The following is an 18,169-nucleotide window of genomic DNA, read 5'->3' as shown; positions in this document are numbered from 1 at the left end:
AGTTAATTATAGTGGGTTGAAGGGTTGATTGAAGAAATTGTTTGAAGCCTGTTCATTTTGTTTATAAAATAATTTCAATTAAGAGTTAATCATAATGCTAAAATGTTAAGTTTAGTACGGATTACGTTAACTAAAAGCAAAGCGCGGGTCCAGCGGGTCCCCTACAAGGCGACTTTCCCCCTGTACTCCAGTTTTGGCTTGGCTTGGCAAAGGCTAGTGGGGGGATTTATAAGTGCACTTATAAATGTCTCCTGTCTTCTCCAAGCCAAAACTGGAGTTCGTAAGGAAAGTCAACTTGTAGGGAATCCGCTGGACCCGCGCTTTGCTTTAAATAAAGAGCGTAGATTAACATTTAATTATTCATGAAATAATTCTTTAAATTCTTGGAAAAGTTCAATCAATTCTAGAGAAATTACCCTGGGGAGTTGTGATTCAATCTACCTTCCTCAGGATATTTACCACAATGCCTTGGAGGCTTTAAAACTATTCCGTTAACAGCAGCGACTTGCTTCGCGGTTAATCTCCGTTAAAGGACACGATAATGACTTACTCATTCTTTCTGTGACTGAAAGAATTAGGCTTAACGTTGTTATTATGCTCAAAGGTTGCAATTACTTTATACCTAACACCATTAGGCTTAAGCTTAACGTTGTCATTATACTCAAAGATTGGAATTACTTTATACCTAACACCATTAGGCTTAGGCTTATCGTTGTTATTATACTCAAATCTGGAAGACTCCAAACTGAAGTTGATTGATTAGAACTTATTTTTTTTTGTTAGATGGTACGTACGAAAGAAAATCTCACCACGTGATATATTTCACCGGAAGTACAACCCACGAGATTACCACAATTTCATTTATAGTGTTCAAGTGGTCACTAATTGCAACTATTGCGATGGAGGAGGTTCTACATTTTGCGGCACTGGTCAGCCATGTGAGTGTTTGTTTCGGTTAAGCTTTTTCAACGGTTCTGCTTTAAATTTTAAAATTAAAAGTAGGCTTAGCTGATATTAGGTAGGAACACGTCACATACTGCACGTGACACTTAATTATTGCGCGTGCATTTGAAATGATACTAAAAGGTCATTGATTAATCAGGTATTTTAAGCCTTGGCGAAAATGTTTAGGCCTTGGTGAAGACATTTTAATAAGAAAACGAGATACTTCGAACAGTTAGGGTTGGTTAATGTGGTTAAGATAATCATTTAACTTAGTCATTTAGGGGTTTTTTTTCCAAAGGGGTCCGATAGTTGCCCGAAATTTCGTCTACGCTTCTAGCAACAATTTATCAGAGATAAAATCGTCTTCTTTTTGGGGGGATTGTCTCACCCCTTGGTTTTTATTTTGACGTTTAATTTGGATATAGTATAAATTTACCAAAGAGGTTTTTAATTTAAGTCTTCAGACGAATGCTTCCTTAATTAGAGAGAAACTTTAATTAAATGCAAAAACGTCTCAAGGGCTTCATACCCCCTCCCATCCCCCACACCGTCTTACGTAAAAGTCAGGCAAACACTAGTTGTTTCAGTGGAAATTCCAAGAATTGCTAAAATATAACTTTTAATACCTTAAAGTTTAGTTTTAAGCCTTTAAAGTTGAAAAATTCTTATTTTGTATGTTGAGTTCTTTGCCCTGCTAATTGTGTTAGGGTTATTTTGAACCGCGGTTCCCTTATGAGTATACCGTTTTATATTTTAAAAGTGGTAGTAGCCCATAAATCGAGGGGTCGGTCATTCATGAAATCCCGTACGCTACCCGTGAAATCCAATTTAAGAAATCCGAAATCAATGCTGATTTCAAAATCAAATAAAAAAATCCGAAATCAGCAACGAAATCACAAAATCAGTAAAGAAATCATAAAATCAGTAAAGAAATCATAAAATCAGTAAAGAAATCATAAAATCAGTAAAGAAATCATAAAATCAGTAAAAAAAATCATAAAATCAGTAAAAAAAATCACAAAATCAACAAAGAAATCACGAAATCAACATAGAAATCACGAAATCAACATAGAAATCACGAAATCAACATAGAAATCACGAAATCAACATAGAAATCACGAAATCAACATAGAAATCACGAAATCAGAAGAAAAATCAGTAAAGAAATCGTGAAATCCATTACAAAATTCACGAAATCCAAAATCAAAAGAAATCACAAAATCTTACGGGGAAAAATCTCAAAATCCGAGGAAATCACGCGAAAAACCTCAAAATCCAACGAAATGAAGGGAAATATCGCAAAATCAGTCGAAATCACGGTAAAAATAGCAAAATCCGACGGAATCACGGGAAAAATCTCAAAATTCGATGAAATCCATTGGATTTTATCGAATTCTGAAATCAAACAAATTCCGACGAAATCAAACGAAATCCGATGAAATCAAATGAAATCCGATGAAATCCGACGAAATCAAACGAAATCCAACGAAATCCGACGAAATCAAATTGGATTTCGAAATCCCGTACACTTTTTCCTAAACGTCCGACCCCTCGCCATAAATCCATCATTAACGTTTTGAATAGAAACATTTTTTTACTAGAGGCCATCCGAACAGTGACCCTTAGAACAATATGTCGAAGAACGATTTCGACTCAAAATTGATTTCCCATAGAACCAATTTTAGTTTGGTCCTACCACAAGTTTTATATAACACCCTGTACATAAGATTTTTTTTCAATATATCTCTGGATAAAATGGATTTTAGATTTCGGAAAATAGAATGGTATAGGAATTGGAATTTTTAGAGAAAGTGCTTTTTAAGATATAAATTTCAGTTTTTATTATTTTCTTTTTTTTGGGGGGGGGAGGCTTAGCGGGAAAACGTGAAATTGTTGTCACTGTCAACGCTACATACAGATGTTGTATCCCACATGGCTATTTGCGAGTTTAAATTACACTGGAGTGGAAGGTGTTAAACGTGTTATTTGAAACGTATAATTTCAGCTTTTAACTTCGGTAAATTTTCGGTGTGAAAAAAATGGAATAGTGGCAATACACCTTTAAATTTATTGCGGGTGATACTTTAGATGTAGAGAAATGGCAGACTTTAGTGTCAAATACAATACGTTCAATGGTAAAAAGCGTACCGGATGCTATTAGCTTATTTATATTTTATATTCGGAGAATATCAAAATATTGGATTTCTTGGACTCCCAAGGTTTCATATGAGAATTCTTTTAAGGATAAATTTGAAATTCAAATTTTGGGGGAGTAAAAGTTGAGAGAGAGAAATCTATATATATATATATATATATATATATATATTTTCTGTGATGTATGTAAAATAGGATATCCCATCATCCCTCGCAGGCCATAAAGTCATATTAGGGGTGGCGTTTTAGCATGGGGTCGATTTTCTTGTCGTAGTTTTTCTTATATAAACGACTCCCTGTTTGGTCTTTTACGGCCCTGTTTGTTACGTTTTATCGCTTGCTATATTTTACAACTCTATCCATTGGAAAATAATCTAGCCATAACTATGAACTCTATGTTAAGCTTAACTTCTTTTCTAAGCCTAATCTAAATCCATAACTATAGGATTTAAGCTATCTACTAAGCCTAATCTCCATCCTTAACGTTTGAATTTACAGCACTCTGCAAAGTCTAATCTCCATCCTTAACGTTTGAATTTACAAAACTCTGCTAAGTCTAATCTCCATCCTTAACTCTTGAAATTACAACTCTCTTCTAAGCCTAATCTCCATTCTTAACTCTTGAACTTAACCTCTCTACTAAGCCTAATCTTCAATCATGACTATTGTATTTACAGCTCTCTGCTATGCCTAATCTCCAATCATAACTCTTGAACTTACACCTCTCTACTAAGCCTAATCTTCAATCATGACTCTTGAATTTACAGCTCTCTGCTAAGCCTAATCCCCAATCATAACTCTACTACGTTATGTTTTCTGGGAAACGTATATTTCCATGACTCTATACAATATCTGCTCTCTAAGCCTAATCTATTTAGGCTCTCGAAGAACCAAACTAATCAGAGATAAACCCTCATTAGTCACTCGTGAAGTGCGCGGTAAACAAAAAACACGGGTACCAAATAGAACATCCTCTGAATCCCAAATAAAATATCGTCAACCGAATCTAGTGGTCCCAATGCGCAACCGTAAAAACTATATCTTGTTTTTCTTTCTGAATAGAGATAGGTATTAATGCTATCTCGGAGAATGTAGGTGTAACTGCTTTTGGGAATTCATGGAAGGGAATGATAAAGAGATCAAAAATCATCCTTCCTGAAAGAACAGGGATGCTGGATGGACATAAAAACATCTTTAGTAAAATAGTCCTCGAATAAGTTTAAGTTTTCTTTCGTTAGCAATGACCAGATTTGTAAGTTTGTTGACGTTGTCTCAGCGTATATCACTGCTCACTCATTGTTGCCTCGAAAAAAGGGATTGAAACTCGAATGTATCAATGCTCAAGTCGCATTCCAGACATCTTGTTGAATTTGAGGGATGCAACGTTTTCAATCTGGAACTTATAAGGAAAAATAAACCTACGCTAGCATTCATCCAGTGTCTGTTGTGTCACGTTTTCCTTCAAACCACCTTAACCAAAGATATACTTGTACTTCGAGATATAGGGTTGGGTAGGTTAAGATAAGGGACACTTGGAAAGAGATCAAGAGAGAGGAGACAAGAGGCGCGGAGATGACGCCTAAAGTTCTCTGTACAACCTTGAATGGGTATAAATTTCAATGCATGTATGACGCAAGATTATACAATCTGAGGATGCAATGACGTGTGGCTTAGCTATTGTGAAATTCATACTACCACTGAATGATCTTCTCCGTAACCCCTTGACCTTTGTAGCGATGATAGATGGGTAATTAAGTTATACGAAAGCTCCTGGCATTTTGCTGTCTTACACCAAGAAGTGATATCTAGTTTACTAGGGAGAATGTATAAATTCGCCTCATTTTTAGCTTTATCTCCATTCCAAACGTAGGTCCAGAGTTAATCCCCGCCTCTAAATTACAACCAGCAGCGTCTCATTGGTTCTTGAAAACTCACGTCAGCGCGACGGGAATGACGAAAATTACAGTCATATTTTCCGACTGGGGAGAGGCGAAATAGCCCGGCCTCCTTTTACGTCCCCCCTTGTATTTTGAAAGGGGACTGGGACTATGGCGTGCGAATGCTTAGGCATCTTATACCTGCTCCATAGTAAACTAGATATCGCTTCTTGATTATGCTATAGGCCTAATACATTTTGGTATTAAAAACGCTAACAAAACATGCGGAAACAACGATCCAAGCCCTCAAAGCGAGTACCTTTGAGGATGTCATTATCATTTTCAATTGCTTTAGGGGTATTGTGGGGTGGGTGCTTACACTTAATGCTACCCCCATTGTCCTCAAATAGCTAACCAACCGACTCTATATAGATATCGGAATTGGGATGCCGAATGTATTGTACCCGAAAAACAATATCGGCTGATAGAGAATGATACCATGGAAACGAAGCGATTTAGCCTAGCGAAAAAAACAGTCACGGCGGTGGATACCGGATAAGCTTGTAGTTAAGGCCCTTGTCCAATGGGGAATAATGCTTTATACGTATATATATATATATATATATATATACATATCTCTTGGACATCTCCAAGGCAGCGAGCGCGAGATGTCCTTTTACGTCATAATCAAGTCTCTATAAGGACAGGGGAAAATAACGTTTCTATACGAGACTTACTCCGCGACCAACTCGGAATATCAATACATTCTTCGACGAGATGGACCGATTGGGGTTTAGCTCGGATTTCAACTTTTCTCGCATTTAAACTCTAGTAGAATTCATAATTTGAAACTACGTTTCCTTGCTATTTTTGCCTATATAAATATACGCAATGCAGAGAAGCGATATCATTAAAAACTGCAAATATTTTACAGTTACTATTGCTAATTTCATAAGATATGTTCCATAAGTTTGTCACTGGTTACAAACTGGAGCTTGTCATGAAGTGAATGAGGTAGGTCATAGATTCTAGGTAAAGCGACTTATGCGTGTACATATATTTTGAACCACTTTTCCAAATGCTCTATTCGATAACGCTCGTGACCCTGTCTTTAGAGAGGTCAAAGGCTTCGTGATTTCGTTTAACCCTAACCACATACTCTAGTAAGAAAGAACACGTTGAAGGATGTAATAGTCCTTCGTACTTTTAACCAATAAAGACACCATCACGTCCAGCAATAAAGGCCGTAAAACATTTACCGCTGACCACGGAATGATGCCAAAAACTATCAAGTAATAAATGAAGAGTTAAGCCTTTGTATATCACATCCCATTCATCCTCCAATTATATCTAGCCAGGGGTCAAAAGAGGTCACCAAAGACATTAAGAAACTCTTTCCTGATATATATAGTGGAATAGCCCTAGATAGGAAACTATGAGAACTTCATCTGAAACAATTTGCGACGACCATATACCAACCACCATGCCAATATCGGTTACGTCATTCCAAATGAAAGCTCTGGCAGCTATGCGCGTACGGAGGGTTTCATTTATTACATTATGATGTATTGCCTAAGCCTGATTCAAGATCGCCTCCCGACTCTAATCAAAAGGTCTATCACTTACATGGATGTTTGGTATATAGGACATTCCAATGGAAACTTTAGCTAGCACGTGCCCCAACTATGAGAAGGTTATAATTTTCTTTATTTTGATGCATTACCAAGGAGCGATATCACAACGCGCGAGTTGTAAATCAAAATGGATGGATTAGTAAATAGGGTAATTCGATTTGAAGCTCGAGCGAGCACGTGCCCGATCTTATCAGTTATAATATTACGATGTATTACCAAAGCTTCGTATTAATACTACCGCATTTTCGACCTAAATAGCCTATTGGAAGTATTACTATTAAGGAAGCTACGAAATAACCTTACACCAAGAAGTGATATCTAGTTTATTAGGGAGAAGGTATAAATTCGCAGCATTTCTAGCTTTATCTCCAGTCCAAACGTATAGGTCGGGAGTTAATCCCCGCCTCTAAATTACAACCAGCATCTCATTGGTTCTTGAAAACTCACGTCAGAGCGACGCGAATGACGAAAATTACGTATTTTCCGACTGAGGAGAGGCGAAATAGCCCGGCCTCCTTTTACGTCCCCCCTTGTATTTTGAAAGGGGGACTGCATGGGACTATGACGCGCGAATACTTAGGCATCTTACACCTTCACCCTAATAAACTAGATATCACTTCTTGCTTACACTAAAAGTCAAGGGAGATTTTCGTATAGTGATCCGATATTGGGAAGTAGTTGGTTGGTCATTGATTACCCAGCCCTGGGGCAGCGAATGGGATTATTAAGTCTATCGATATATGGGGTCTCGTTTTATACCCCCTAAAGCTCGTTTCTAATATAAAAGGGCTTATCGAGCACACTTGGACCCCCCAAAAACTTAAAATGAAGTTCTTGAAGTTACAAGATAGTTTTATCTTGTAAAATAAAACATTTCTAAATTCAAATAGCTACTTGAAAATCCATATATATTATTTCTTCAATAGATTTTTTTTTCATTTCATCTCTTGGGCGAAAAGTTTTGAAAAGGCTAAATTTAATTTCATGAAACGCTGTTTGAAAACTGAACTAGGTACGTGTAACGGCGGAAACACTTGCCATCCCAAAGGAGGAAGTTCTTGGCAAGGCCTAGCAAATTGAGTGGGGGGGGGGGATATATGCCCTTAACGTAAAAAGCCCTCGGGATTTCCTTCTTTTTCATTAGAGAAGTGTGAAATACTACTTTGTATCTTTAAGGATGAAGGGAGACGCATTTTGTTTAAAAAATGAATGCTCTGGATTTTTGCTTGGAACCAATTGCGAAATAGGCTACGAGAAAAAAGGCTTAGCTATACAGGGTGTTTGTGAAAAGTCCATCAATAATGAAAGGGCGTATTTATTGGGCCATTTTGAGTCGAAAATGTTCTATGACATTTTGCCGTCCGAGCCACGGTTTTCGAGTTATGATTTGAATATTTTAGGGATGACCCCTTCATTAAATTAGCGCTGTCTTTCAATTTCTTAATTAAATTTAAGGGGTCATCCGTAAATTACTCCAATCATAACTTGAAAACAGTGGCCCGAACGGAAAAATGTCATAGAACATTTTCGACTCAAAATGGCCCAATAAATACGCCCTTTCATTATTGATGGACCTTTCACAAACACCCTGTATAGGGTCAGGAATACATACAGCTACTGAGGATCATCGTGTTGCCATGTCATTTTCACTAACGTGTTTCTAGGTGCGCATTTTGTGCGAAGAACTATTGTGTGACGAATTTTACCTCGTGAATTATCTCTCTCGCCGCGTGTTGAACCTTGCGCACGCGCCTAGAAAGTTTCTCGCAAACAAAACCCACGTAGAAATTAACATGGGATATATGGGGGATGGCACAAGGATTCCTAGTAGATGTATGCATTCTTGATAGGCTAAAGAGACAGTTTGAACTAGGGGCTCCTTCCGTTTTTGTGAAGAAAGGAGGGCCATGCCATGGGGTTTGTTAAGAGAAAATGGATAGTGGATGAAGATTTTTTAACGTCTTTTGGATTAGAAACAGAACTGGAGATGCTGTTGGAAACAGTCTCCGTTAAGCCTTGGTCGACTTTATATCAATATTACTTCCTTTTCGACGGATATTGTATAGAGAAAAGATGGAAGACGGTTTTATATCGCTATAGTTCGTCTCTCGGCGAGTGGTAATAGGCTTTTCGCATTTTTCAGCGGCCTCGAGGCGTTTGGTTATTCTTTTCTAAAAAAGGACCTTTTTTTATTCTCTGGCTCTTCTTTTTTGGCGGGAAATTGGCTGAAGGAGCAGAAGAAGCGTGCCTTTTTTGTGTAGCTAGCTATAGCTATACGTGAAAGCTTCAATTTCATATTATTAGAAAAGATTGCTAAGCCTTTACCCTACAATATTTCTTCGTATTTAATATTTCTTTTGAAAAGACTTCACCCCATCCAATGAAAGAGTGGTTTTTAAGCCTTTGCTATATAATTTGGTTAAATTTATTTCTTGTCGGAAAAGCTTGAAAAATATTAACTAATTAAAGAAGTACACAGAAAAATACGTGATAAAAATGATTCAATAATATTTAACTCAATTTGTAAGCCTGCATGTTCCATTCCATTTTATCCAATATCCGTTCGGTTTTTTCAATTCGTCGTTTAAAATCAGCAACCGTTTTTATCTTACTACCCTAAGAAAGAGACGAAAGAGAAAAAAGGCTTAGAGAAAATGTGCAAAGTCATCATCTCTCTCCAGGAGAGAAATATTCGCGCGGTTTCGCTCAATGTTTTTTCACTGGAACTTTACACTTTTATTTTATAGGGATAAGATTCTGGCGCCTTTTTCTTTGTTTTTCATTTTTCAAACAACCCTTAAGGCTAAGAAGAAACCTTACACGGGCCTTGGTATGATTTAGGCTTAGCCTAGGTGCTGTAACAACAGTAGGTATGATACCCTTACCGCGGAGGAAGTAACTTCACTGCATTGTTTTTTAGAATTACTTTTAGTAAAAAAAAAACTGATTTATTTTTTTGTTATTTTTGAAGTCCACTTCGATGTTCGGACGTTTTTGTCAAAAAACGAGAGCAATTCCTTTGCTCACTTCGTGTCAAACAAAGCTGCTGTCCACTTTTACCTTAGGCTTAGTACTTTAGAGATGATTGGGGAAAAAGATAAATTTTTAGGAAATTTCTTTTAGTTTTGTTTCTTAGTGGTGCTCCGATTTTCTTCCAGCTTTTTTTCTTTTTATGGAAAAAAATAAGGCTAGATTTCCTCTTCCGCTGTAAATAAATCTCCGGTTGCTGTACGAATTGGGTTTTGTTATTTAATCTGATATGCCGTGCACCATGCAATGCGGCTTTTGTCTTACAGGTAGCGCTGCTGCCAAGCTTAAGAAAGAGTTCTTAAGTCTAATTTTATTCTGCAAGTTGAATTCTTAATTAAATCTCTGTGAATTTAATTTTCCAGAGCTGCTCTAAGACAAACTCGAAATCCCGTTTATTGTATTCAAACTTTGTACTGTAATTTCCATTCAAGTCAAATCTAGGGTTTAAGTAAATTAACCGAAATCTAGTGTCTTGCAAGGTGTTGAACAAGATCGTGTTTTCCCGGAAAGAAAATATATTTAATTAATTAAGTTTTAACCTTTTTGTTCTTTGAAGAACTTTTATGCTTTAATTATTTTTGATTGGGATGACGTTTTAATGGGAGCAGGGATATATTTAATTTTAGAAGTAGGAATGGAGGACGGTTAGTATTTACTTCCGTCCGACTCATAGATCAGTAAAGAGCCCCTCCCTCCAACACGTAACGAAAAGTTTAAATTATCTTCTTGGGTCACTTAAACTACGTTTTGATACCCGTTGCTGACGGGGACGGCGAAAAATAGTGACGTTATTCCTTTTTACCTCTGTTGCTATGACCCGTCTCTTCTTTCATACCCCCGTATCGGGGAAGGGGGTCCGGGACTTTGACGCGCGCCCACATTACTCTGTTCTCCATTCCTACTTCTAAAATTAAATCTATCCCTGATGGGAGCATGAAGTTGAATTTAATCGTGTTTAATGGTATAATACGACTGGCCATAGTTTCATCCAATCATAGAAGGGAACGCGTAAAGCGTACTTCCATGCCAAGGCCTAAGTAAATACGCGCATCTAATTTTTTCCCATTAGAAATTCAGAATGGTCAAATTTTTAAATCTATTCAACTTAAAATTATCGCAAATGTTTTGGTTAGTTTTAGTAAGGTTGTTACGAATAAAAACATGTTGAGTTGTTTGAGCTCTTCATGCACCGGTTATTCCGATTGGTAATACCTTTTTTTAAATCGAATCAGTTCAACCAAGTTAAGTGGAGGAGGTGGGTAACTGACAACAGCAAATCCAAAAATCTACGATCCCCTTATTTCTTCTGTGCTTGGAAGATCGGTCGAAGCGTGTCTTTTAACCTTTGATCCCTTTTCCATCTCGCTAAGTCTCGCTTATTTGATCCCTTCTTTTCCAGCCAGTTTGAGTAAAGTCTTTTCGTTCAATCTAATGATTTTTCTTCTCAAAAGTCCGAGGCAACTTTAGCCCTCCTTTCTTCGAATTCGAGCCAGTGCATGGATGGGATGGGAAATGGCCATTTTTCTTTATAGACTTTTATCAATCGAAAACCATGCGTTTGTTTAAAACCTTTCGGCGATGAAATTTTTAGGATACAGTGTGGAACAGATCATACCAACATTTATTTTGTCACAGAGAGGATAGCAAGCTTGTACGCCTTTTGTTTATGGCAGACTTATCAGGAAACATCCTATTCTGATCTCCTCCATCCTTGAGAAGATTTTAATGTATTATCAATATCATATATATTTCCTACAAAATTTTATATTTCAACTACTTTAAAAATCAATTCTTTGGGGATAAAATAATGGATTTTTCCAAAATTTCTTGGTTTTTTTCCTTCTTTTTTTACAAATTTTTGTAGAAGAATTTCCTGATTTTAAATGTCTCTACTAAAGACTCTTTGGAGCTAAAATCATCATAAAACCAGGATCCTATTTTCAATGGGGAATTTCAAAGATTACTTATATCAAAAGCAAATGCCCCATGCAGTATCGAAGCGATATCTCACTTTCTCTCTATAGCTTCTTTGTCAACCTATCAGAGCTCTATTTTATGACGTTACATTTCTATTCTGTATTGCAAAGACAGTGCTACTTTTAAAGAACGCGCGGCGTTGAATTTTTTTCAGTTCAGATAGTAATGTAGTGCAGACCTTGTTAATGTAATTCGGTTTGCCTGTGTACTCGCGGTAGTATTCATACGCGTGTTTTTCCGTAATAAACCGCCCCGATATCCGAGGTAACTCTCTCTTTATTTCTACTCGCTTTTGAGTATAAATGTCCTTGGGCTATTTAGAACCCAAAATAATCATTAAAAGTATTCAAACTAAGTGAATAGCCACGGCCTCATTAAGACCATTTTTAATTGAACCTCCGTCTCCTCTTCCCCATTTAAAGACCATTCCTCGCGCTGCTTCAATAAAGTTAGAATTGAAAGAAAACTTATCACTAACTTTCATTTACTAAATAGGTTTTTGGAAAAGTTTCCTTTCGTCTTTTTCGTAGTGAGGTTGTACTACGGTTAAAGGCAGCGACGATCTTATTTCGTCATTCATAGCTGGTGTATTTTCATATTGAAAAATCTTTCTTGTAAAGATGCCTTGGGCTTAATGGATTGCTGACTTTTCGTTGGTTGACTAGCTGGTCTTTGGGGATTGTTTTTAATTTCCAAATGGAAATTGCTAGAATGTTAGGATTTTGGATTAGGTTAAATGACACAAACCAGACTTAATGTCAAAGGTTACCTGATTTACAATGTACGCGTAAGGACATGGCTGTAAATTAAACAAATCTTTGTTAGCGAACACCTACCATAAATTTATAAGGTATGTTCCTTCCATAAGTATGACGCTACCTATACTTAGTAATGCTAGTCTTAGACTTACAGCTCGAGCTGGTTCAAGAACGACAAGCGAGAATAGCATGTCTACACTCGGTGGTTAATTTTGCAGGACATCCATCTAGGTCCTATTTAGTCTGCATTACTAAGCCTTTGACAGTGAGCGCCTCACCAGACGTCGCTTTACCTCGAATCTATGACCTACGTCACTTACTTCATGACAAGCTCCAGTTTGTAACCAGTGACAAACTAATGGAACATGTAATGTGAACCTACCCACATTCCAAATACTAAGGTTCTAATGAATCAGTTAGGACTTTTAATTGAGTAGATACAAAATTCGGTTGACAGAATGGCACATTTATCCGCTTTTGAAATTAAAAAAAAATATTTCAAAAGAAATAATAATAATAAAAAAACATCATGACAATTTCTTTTGTTGAAACAAATCGATTAAAAATTGATCCAAGACTTTGCAGGAAAAAGAAAATAAAAAAAATAACAATTATTTTAAAATCCACTAATGAAAGAAAGGATTTAACCGGTTCAGTTAGTTTTGACACCAAAAAAGGGGATTTTTTTTTTGTTGCAGAAACTCATTTCTCGAACGAACAAACATTTGTAAAGAAAGAAAGAAATCTTAAAACTCATTTCAATCGTCTGCCAGCTTTCGCACTCGTCAAATAAATAACGAAAGAACAATGAAACAGAAAAATGCTTTAAATCAACCCCAGAGAGTCGACTTTAATAATCACATTTTCCCTTTGGGAGTTTAACTTCATTTTTTTTTAAGGAAAATAAAAATTTAGAAAGAAAACGTGTCGCCGCAATGGAAATCCTCATTAAAAACGGCCGACAGCTCCCATTTTAACACGCTATATATTTTTTATTTAAATAGATAAAACCAGGAATACGTACAGTTAATTGGAATCATTGTGTCTCTAAGGAAGGTTAATTTCTATGCTGGTTTTGTGGGTTCGGCTTAAGAAATATCCGTTCTTCCTCATAATTCTGACGTATTTCTTGCTATCGTTTCATTGGTTGGTAGCAACGCTAGGAAAGGCGCGTGCAGCGAGAATTTATTAAAATTAGTCTAGCTCCTCCCATAAAATCCGCCTAGATACGTTGAGTGAAAATGGCTGGCTGCACAATTTTTCCCAGTAGCTGTATGTATTCCTGTTAAAATTAATAAGAGAAGATTTATCGTGTTTTTATTCCCAAATTTAAATTTTTTTCCATACAAAGGTCTGTTCTAATTTCTTTCTATATTTTGATGAAGTTTACTACCCTTAAACATTAGAGTAAAGTGTTATATTTCCCGCAGTTATTTAATTTATACATAAAATTCCGGGGACGAGATTACGTCAAACTTTGTCCGTAGACACGCGGAATCTAAACTTTATTACAAAGTTTATTTAACTAGGGTCAAAACTGTCTCTCGGTGCGTGAGTTGACGTGAAATTTGCTTGCTTTCTGTCTAAATTAAGGTCCACTAGAACGTCCCTGGTCCCTCGTCCGTACACGCCTCTAGGGCTGATTTTGCGATTGTACGAAGCCACATTTGCATCGCATTCGGCCTCCCCCTTCCACCTTTGCGCATTCGGTAAGCCTTGGCTTAATCCGATTGATTAGAGTTAATGCAGTCGAGGATATAACCCACCTTGATTCATGCTAATTATATTGGGGTCATGTATTACTGTAATACAGCGGGATACAGTATCGCATTACAAAACACAGATCGATACTCGCGAATTGAAGATTATCGAATATTAATTGTTAGATCTGAGCTTTATGTATGTACCTTGCGGTGTGAATATAGACACAATTCGGAATGTTATAACTCTTGTAATTTTAATACTAAGATGAAACGCTTAATGGATGTGATATATTATGCTTTCTTCTACCCAACGGTACCAAGAATTCATACCTACGTCATAAGGTTTTATACAAACATTAATCAGACAACCTTTGACCCTTCAGAACTCTTGATATTGCACGGGCACATAATTTATAATATACTGGTGCCGCCAGAGCTTTAATAATAAACATTAGTTGTATCATAAGTTCACAAGTTTGTCACTGGTTAGGAAGTGACGTTGGTGAAACGAAATAGATTCTCGTTAAGTGATGCCTGGTGAGGGGCTGTCAAAGGCTTAGTACAGACTATAATTACTATATAGGAAGATGGAAGTCCTGCAAAATAACCGAGTGTAGGACTTCAATTCTCGAACTAGCTCTCAGTAGCTCTCAGTAAGTCTCTGGCATTAAGAAGTTAAAGGTAGTGTCATACTTATGAAAGGAACATATCTTATGAACTTATGGTTATAGTTTGACAAAGCATGGGTTCGTTAAGCCTGATTTCAAACACTACGCATCAGTTGATTTTTAAAGGTAGAGTAAAACGTATATTGAAGTCCTGTCGCGAGTTACCGAACCAACCCTTGAGCTATCTCAGTCTGTTAAGGCCATCCATGTTTGGCAAGCCCTTCTTTTCCCTGTGTTAAGAGGATGGTTGACTTCACACTGAGTCTCTGAGATAACGAACGAAGACGATTCATATTTCAACTTCACTTAGTAAGTGCACGCAATTTCTGGAGACTTTTTTGCGATCGTGTCAAGTATGAAGGCTTTTGTTTTACAAGATTCCCCTTGAAGGAATAAGTTGCACAGGCCTTGGTCCTTCAGAAAACTTTTCTTGATTACTTAATTAGAAAGGACAGAGTTAGCTAACTCGGGATGGGATCAGAAGAGACTAACTTCTTCAACTACTTAAGATTATCGCCTTAGCGCGTACGAAACTCTTTTCTTTTCTTCGTTGACTTATTTTTATTTCGTTAAAAGATCAGAAAGCTATGACGAGGCTTAACTACGTTCGGGTCCATCCATTGTGGTGCTTCTAACGCGATCTATTTAAACTAAAGCGTATAAGGCATCTTCGAGTATCGTTCTTTTTAAAGTTAATCCCTTCTCTTAATTTCTCGATAATCCTTGCGAGATAAGTTTTAATTATAGAATAATTATTTAAAAAACAAAATCGCACGCCACCTATTTTTCATCGTAATTCTAAAAACACTTACGCGTGTTTTGTTTGGTTTGGTTTTCTTTGAGAAACACTCCAGGACAAATTCCAACTCTGCAGAACTTAGATCGTCTTCCTTTCACGCCGAGATTACTCTACGTTCTCTGTTAGGCCTTAAATGGTTTATAACCTTGAAGAACTTTACCCTTATTGCACACTTAAATTGAAAATGGCTATCACAGCACGCTCCGAGGAATTTTTGAAAAGAGCGCGATACAACTTGAAATTCTCGTGTTATTTGGGGTGGTGATTTGTCAATGTTTTTATGACTCCTTGTCACTTGGCATTGCTTTAATACCCGTCACGGTTCTTTCCTAACTTTATCCGTTGTGAAAGGGTACACGAGGGAGAAAACGCAAAGAGGTTCCCCTTACAAGTTGCGATAGAATTTCTTGTCGAAATTGCTACGGATAGAGACGTTAGGAAGTCAAAAATCGGGTTGGTTTTATATTTTTTTTCTAGCCGAAGAATTGGACAAGTATATATTTGCTACCTCAAGGGTGTTAGAAAAATTCACCAAATTCGCTGGAATTTCTTCCATTATTCACGAAGATACGTTGCAACCCTCTAAAATATTTATTTCCTTCCTTTCAAAGTAGAAATAAACTAACTTAACCTTATCAAAAATCCATCGTTCGTGTTGGCTTCAAATACTGCACGAGTACTTACGTTTTACTTTTAAATTATTCATTCCCCTTTTCCATTGCATTTTAAATTGTAAAGTATAATTTAATTCAGATTTAGCCTGGTTCATCTTTTTAATCTTACCTATTTTAAAAACATAGAAAAAAATTATCATATAAACTCTGTTTGAATCACGCGTCTAGATGTAGATTCTCGTAGTGCACGTTTTACAGTCAACTCCTTAATAGTACGTAATAGGGTCAAAGGTTATATATCAAAGGAAACTTTACCCCGTAAAAGATTTGGGTCAGAAACTCTGTACTTCTTTTTTTTTTAGGTTTAGGAAAAATGGAATGTTGGTTAGACGCGTATAGAAGATGTATGATCAGACTTGCCTTTCATCTCTCGGTTCGTTCGTCGTCGCTATATTCGCCATTCATTGTTGGTGCCTAATTTATCCCTAGGGTCTTGCTCTTAATAATCTAGTTTCTCTATAGGAAGCGAAAAAGGGGCAACGACGAGCAGCGAGCGGAACTAAGCCTTTGACAAGAAGTACGCCGGCACAACAGAGCTACAGTAAATGACTAAAAGGGGAAAGGCATACCGGTGGGGGCGGGGAGTAGACTGTATGTTATTGTTTGCCAAAGATGTAAGGATGTTACTCGCTTCTACGCACCTAGAACTTATATATGAACTTCCTTTTTCGGGTGGAGTGACTGTATGTCTCCCTAAGGAAAAATTGATGGAGGCGCATCACGTGACCGAGCCTTAAATACTAAACAAAAGGAAATACTTTGTTCTTATACCTAAGCCTAAACGATTCAAACTTTTCCCAAACGATATTCATATTTTACTTTTCACGTTAACCTTGTTTCTACCAAGAAGTGATATATTGTTTATTAGGGAGAAGGTATAAATTCGCCGCATTTCCAGCTTTTTCTCCAGTCCAAACGAAGGCCCGGAGTTAATCCCCGCCTCTAAATTACAACCAGCCAGCATCTCATTTGTTCTTGATAGCTCACGTCAGCGCGACGCGAATGACGAAACTTACGTGTTTGAGGAGAGGCGAAATAGCCCGGCCTTCTTTTACGTCCCCCCTTGTATTTTGAAAGGGGACTGGGACTATGACGCGCGAATACTTAGGCAACTTATACCTTCTCCCTAGTAAACTAGATATCACTTCTTGGTTTTACTCTCTATTGAGAGGCGACCTTCAAGTTAGTTCCTCAGATACTTGTAGGTCTACATGGTAGTATTAATTTGAATATAAAAATTGGAAACTACGCTTGAAAGATTCTAAATCTCGTGTGATATACGCGTTCTTAAAACCTTGTAATATTCCCAAGGCCTATTTTGGTCTAATAATTCAAACCGGCGGTAAAAGATTGCGCGGATAGATTTATTCGCGTCAATAAATCTAACTGTTCTTCCTATATTTGTAGTCTCGGGGTTACGTGACTGACTAACCCTAAAAGTAGGCTTAACGTTGTATTCAAAATTCTCTTTCAGAATCCATCATTTGAACCGAACTAACCGATTCCTAGGGGGTGTTTATAAAGCGAAAACCAATAGTGCAGGCGATTTACAAACTATACAAGTTTTCCTGGTAAAGAGGTTAAATACGGAGGAAAACAGAACCAAAAACTTTGCTCAAACTTTTATATACCCTGGCTGTTTTCTCGCGTAGGAAGTGGCGGGAAAAGAAAAAAAAAGGAAAACCTTTCAGGCTTAGCGAAGTTAGGCCTATTCCCACCTAAAGCGACAAACATTCCAGATAAGGGACCGTGAGCGCGGAAAGGAGACGTTTGAGTATAAAGTTAATGGAGTATCAAGCGAGAGAAAGAAGGCTTAGACACGAAATAGAGGCACCATTGAAGATTATTCTTCATTGGATGCGCTTCACTGACGTGAATTTACCCCCAAAAGAACTCGGATAATTGTATAGCATCAGACCCCCTAATGAGTTTACGGTGTCGATTGAGTCA

General features: G+C 37.2%; 1 long non-coding RNA gene across 6 annotated transcripts; it reads right to left on the bottom strand.

Annotated features, from left to right (window-relative positions):
- Positions 1 to 8,422: 8,422 nt before the first annotated feature.
- LOC149651476 (uncharacterized) lies at positions 8,423 to 17,519 on the bottom strand. Of its 6 annotated transcripts, XR_016371228.1 has the most exons (8): positions 16,580 to 17,519; positions 16,230 to 16,328; positions 16,054 to 16,143; positions 15,559 to 15,964; positions 12,387 to 12,416; positions 11,418 to 12,323; positions 11,256 to 11,350; positions 8,423 to 11,173 (listed from the first exon to the last, which is right to left on the bottom strand). It is a non-coding gene; the product is annotated as an uncharacterized LOC149651476 (long non-coding RNA). The 6 variants fall into 6 exon arrangements; XR_016371227.1 differs by having other exon boundaries at positions 11,256 to 12,323; XR_016371225.1 differs by having other exon boundaries at positions 8,423 to 11,574; positions 11,652 to 12,323.
- Positions 17,520 to 18,169: the final 650 nt, after the last annotated feature.

Source organism: Phalangium opilio, unplaced genomic scaffold, assembly GCF_054372755.1.
Source record: "Phalangium opilio isolate 3A_F unplaced genomic scaffold, DU_Popi_V2 ptg000082l_1, whole genome shotgun sequence".
In the NCBI taxonomy this organism is placed as follows: domain Eukaryota; kingdom Metazoa; phylum Arthropoda; class Arachnida; order Opiliones; family Phalangiidae; genus Phalangium; species Phalangium opilio.
Note: the sequence above shows the minus strand (reverse complement) of the source record. Positions and strands in the feature narration are given on the sequence as shown.